Source organism: Chrysochloris asiatica, unplaced genomic scaffold, assembly GCF_000296735.1.
Source record: "Chrysochloris asiatica unplaced genomic scaffold, ChrAsi1.0 scaffold00168, whole genome shotgun sequence".
Lineage (NCBI taxonomy): Eukaryota > Metazoa > Chordata > Mammalia > Afrosoricida > Chrysochloridae > Chrysochloris > Chrysochloris asiatica.
The window spans coordinates 5,020,874-5,026,008 of record NW_006408686.1 but is presented as its reverse complement, the minus strand read 5'-3'; the positions used below and the strand labels follow the sequence as shown (position 1 = coordinate 5,026,008).

Below are 5,135 nucleotides of genomic sequence, written 5' to 3'. Positions count from 1 at the left end.
GCCTTTGTAGCCCCTCACCCCCCATTTTGGGTAGCCAATGTCCAAGTTGCCCATCCCTGTCTACTCTGTGTGTGGAGGGGGTGGGAATGATTCTTGCTGTGAGGACTTGTTCCCTCTTTTGAGCTCTACTGCTTCCATAGGTGTAGGAAAGTGAGAGTATTTTTAACCACAACAACATGTATGGGAAAGAGCAGATGCATCTGAATGACAGGACTGACAGAGAACACTGAATATACCATGAACTGACAAAAGAACAAACAAATCTGTCTCAGAAGAGGTACAATCAAAATGTTAAGTGCCGTCCAGTTCATTCCGACTCACAGCGACCCTGTACAGGGTTTCTGAGGAGTGGCTGGTGGGTTTGAACTGCCGACCTTGTGGTTCACAGTCCAGTACTGATCCTAAAGCGTCACACCACGAGTCCCTAGGATACAGATGATGATACAAAGAGCTCTGACAGGCTAAGGAACCTGCTCTAAGTCACACAGCCAGCACAGGGACAGGCTGCATTTGAACCCTGTGCTCTCAATGACTTCAGCACAGCTCCATACAGAGGCTGGAGACCTGGATACCCGATTTCCTGGCTCCTGGCTGGAGGATGGATGCCAGGACCCTTGAGCGGGCTGAGGGCACATACCTTGGTCCCAGGATACCCTAATCCCAACTGCTGCCTGATACTTATACAACACCAGGCATAGTCCCACAAACCTCACAGAGATTGGCTCATTTCATCCTCACAACTAGTGAGGTGGCCTGCTGAGCCCACTGTACAGGTGGACAGACACCATGGCCCCAGGTCAGGAAAGTGCCAGAGCCCACACACATACCCACTACCACCACCACCCTGCCTCTAGAACCCCAACAGCTGTGCCCACCCTTGCATGTCGCTCTTGCTGTCCCCTCTCTGCTCTCAGCATGCACTGTCCAGGGTTAAAGGCTGCCCTGGCTCCACTGAGGAGGGACGTTTCATCACACCAACTGCTGGACTGGCTGCCAGCAGAGCTGCTTGCCTCAAGGGGAGGGGGAGCATGCCAAGGGTACGGCTGGCAGGGCCCAGGGCAGAGGCTTCAAGGTGACAGAGACCCACTCTAGCCTGAGACCTGGTCAGCAAAGAGCACGTGGCACTTAGAGTCAGCACACCTGATTTCAAACCCCAACCTGGCCCCTTTGGGTCTAAGAGACCTCTAGCAAAGCAACCCCCCCTCCTCCTTTCAAAGTCTCAATTTCTGACTCAGCATAGCCACCCAGGAGCAAGAAGCTGTGCAAAGCCCCAAGCCAAGCCCAGGGCCGGACAGAGGATACATTCACCAGAAGGCCTGGTGGCAGTTACTCGTTAACAAGAGGGCCAGGGGTTCACATACCAACGTGAACATTCCAGCTTCTGTAGGCAAGTTAGTTCACTTTAGTGACTGTCTCCTTCTCATTTGTAAGATGAGTCTCATTCTTCTACCTGCCTCATACCAGTTACCAGTTGCCGTTGAGTTGTCTGACTCATCACATTCCCGTAAGTGTCAAGAGTCAAACTGTGCTCCACAAGATTTCAGTGGCTGATTTTCTCAAAGTTAATTGCCAGGACTTTCTTTCAAGGTGCCTCTGTGTAGACCTGATCCTCCAACCTTTTGTTCCCAGCCAAGAAGAGTGTTAGCCACTGGGCATAACCATAGGTGTGTTCTGACATTCAAATCAGATCGTGTGTACAAAAGCCCTGGTCACATGCCTGGTATGGAGTGAATGCTCAATAGTGGGGGCTACTCAATAGGTGAGGAAATGATCTGCCTTTCCGTCCCTAAGTGTGCCCTTCTAAAACAGAGATCATAACAACAGTGCCTACTTTTTGGGATATAAGAAATCAGCTCTGCGAAGTAGCCACATACAGCATTCTGAACAGCGTACACAACACACAAAATGCACTCAACAGTCATTGTTTTCATGATTGTTTTTATTACAGCTGGTAACTCCACCAAGAAAACGCTCTAAAAGCTGGCAGGAGGAGAAAGCAAAGAAACAAACCCCTAATGAAGAGAAATTCCATGGAACCACCACAGCCTCCCAGGGACTCGGGGATCTTTCTTCCAAGGAACCACGACCCATGAAAGCCGATCAGTATGGAACCCTCTGCTACTGACCAGAAGCCACAATGAGGCCTCTCTGACCACAGCAGCCACTCATGATGGACTGCAGCGAGCCCTCCAGACCCAGGGCAAAGGTAACAGGAGCAAGCCAAGGTCAAAAGCTGGTGGTGGACTCATGTCTAGGGCTGGATCGTTGAGAAACAAGACCCATAGGGGAGCTAGTGATGCTAATGATCCCAAGGTCTTCATCTTTGGGTTGGACTGCACCAAGGGCATCTTTCTCTCCCAAATCCCCCTTGGCCTATGAAGAGAACAACTAGACAAACAGATAATGGCGCAGTCAACTGTTCTCCCCTAGTGGGAAACATACACACCATGGGGCTGGGCTGGTAACCTGGGAGACACAAACAACCACATGACTCGGGATGGCAGGAGCGGCAATGGTCTTCACACCCACTGCCAACATGGGCCAGGCCAGAACTGAACACCCGATGCTTCTCTAGGAAGGGAAGAGCAGACATGGTTGAAAATCTAATTATTCCAGATCCGGCCTATTGAGCCCCAAGCCATGGCCAAAGGGCTGGAAGGAGGTCCTGTAAATCCCAAGGCTCAAGATGTCCCCTGCCACCTTGCCATGGAGAAGTGTCCCTCCAAATACTCTTACGTTGGTCTAGGGATGCAGTTCCTCAAATCCAAGCCCGATACCCTTTCCCTCCTTAAGCATGAGTAGCACAGAGACCAAAGAAGCTTCTAAAACTTCTAAGGAAGGAAACAACCTGCCAATCTTAAAATACGATGAAATCATCTGAGAAGGTTCTGGGGTGAACAGAAGGCAACACCATGTGGTTCAAAGCACCCTGGTAGCTATCTTAATTTCCCCCAACGTCATTTAAAAAGTTCAATAATAAAAGTTCCGCTCAATGTAAACTCCCAACCACCCCCCCACACCAAATACACCATATAAGCCCCTAGCACTTAGCATTATACCTTCCCCAAAAAAGTCCCGAAACACCCACTCGAGACTGTTCCCTCCCAACTTCTCAAAGATTACAAACATCACAGTCTTCCTGCGCTGATGAGCGCCCCTCTGCGTTCGAAGGATGGCTCCCCCTGTCAGCGCCTTGGTGGTACGACCCAGAGGGCCCTACACCGGGCACACTTGGTACAACCCCCTCCCCTCTAAATACAATCAAAGAACTGCACATACTGATCCAAAAAAAGTACAACCCCCCTCCACATACAACGGCGCGCCCCTCAAAAGTTTACACCTCTCACACCAAACACAACCATCCCCCGCCCTACTGGCTCAACTCCCAGCCCGCAAACGCTGGATCTGAACCCGCAGGCCCTCAGTGGTTCGGTCCTCTCACACTTGGTAAGATCCCCCTGCCGCCCCAGTGGTACGGCCCGTGGCCCCCAGCCCAGGCCCCTCAAAGTTAGTCCTATGCCCCCCTCCCGGCCAGCCACCCACTTAGTCCCGGGGGGGCCGGGGGAGAGGGCCTCGAGGACCGTGATCCCCGCCCGGCGGGCACGGGTGGTACGTCCCAGCGCGGCACCACGGGGGACCCGGACGCGACCATCGCGGGGGGGGGCTCGGGGACACGCGCTGGCGCACTCACCTGTCACCGGCGGCCGCCCAGCCTCTCCGGCGGGACTCTACTCCCGCCCATCACCACGCTGCGCTTGCTCCAACTCCTTGTGTTCCTCGGCGGCGGCGGCGGCAGACACGACGCTTTCTCAGAGCCAGGCCCAACGGCTCGCGCAGCGCGGCCCCCCCCGCCCCCTCCCCCCAGCCCCTACTCACCGCCCCCTCCCACCCTCTGGTCGGAAATACCGCCCTCTCCCGCCACAAACAGGAACTGACGTACAAAAAAGTGAGTGATGGAGTCAAAGAGTGTGAGAGCGCAAGCGCAAAGCGAGAGCATGAGCTCGAGAAGAGACGGCTTCTGAGCAGGCGCTTGCGTACATTAGGCAAGTTTGGGCTGGCCTGAGTAAAAAGAGCCTAGCGCAGGCGCGGGACCAAAAGGCGAGGTAGGGTGGCGCAGGCGCAGTGGGTCCCAACGCCGGCTTTCCCCGGGGGTTAACCGCATTGATTATCCCGGCAGCCCTCGGTTCTTATTTACATACGCTTTGATCTCTTTTACGCTCTTCGGCCTTTTTTAACTCACCATTCTTAAAGAGCCCGGGATTGGGGCTTTGGAGAGGTTGCCTTTTCAGTTTCTCTGTAATGTTTAACAGCTCAGGCTCTGAGCCAGATAAATCCAGCTTTGAATTTCTTCCTTTGTGGTCACCCTGGGTAGAAGACTTGACCAGTTTCCATGCCTGTTTCCACATCTGCAAAATGAGAATAATCATATCCATGTTATTGGGTTGTTAGACTGTTTTATATAAATAGAACAGTTTTTGTCAATTAGACATTCTGTGACTTTAAGATTAAAGCTATCTGATTTTACATACACACACACACACACCACACTATGGAATGTTGTCAGGCGCCCAGAAGTCTGCTCCGATTCAAAGCGACTCTATGTACAGCAGAATGAAACACTGTCCCAGCTTACCATCCTCACAGTTTTCCTATGTTTGAGCTCACTGTTGGCAACCACCGTGTCGATCCATCTTGTTGAGGGTCTTCCTCTTTTTCGCTGACCCTCTGCTTTATGAAACATGGTATTATTCTCTGGGGACTAATCCCTCCCGATGACATGTCCAAAATTCATGAAACAAGCCTCCCCATCCTTAATTTTAAGTAGCATGCTGCCTGTACTTCTTCCAACACAGATTTGTTCGTTTTCCACAAGTCCATGGTATATTTAATATTCTTCACCAAAACCATAATTCAAACATATCAATACTTCGGTCTTCCTTATTCTTGTCCAGCGTGGGTCAGATGCACCTTAATCTTAAAAGTGGGGAACGTCTGGCCCGTGGGCCCATTGTTGTTGTTGTTAAGTGCCTTCCAGTCCAGTCCTTTCAGACTCATAGCGATCCAGTATTGGGTTTCCAAGGAGGGACTAGTGAGTTTGAACCCGCGACTTTGCAGTCCTTTATCTACAGCGCCAC

General features: G+C 51.8%; 1 protein-coding gene across 1 annotated transcript in view; it reads right to left on the bottom strand.

Moving 5' to 3' along the window:
- Positions 1 to 3,794, bottom strand: part of AKT2 (v-akt murine thymoma viral oncogene homolog 2) — a 46,719-nt gene extending 42,925 nt beyond the window's left edge. Inside the window, exon 1 of the mRNA XM_006871420.1 lies at positions 3,692 to 3,794. The gene's annotated coding sequence lies outside the window, so the exon portion shown is untranslated. The remainder of the gene's footprint in view (positions 1 to 3,691) is intronic.
- Positions 3,795 to 5,135: the final 1,341 nt, after the last annotated feature.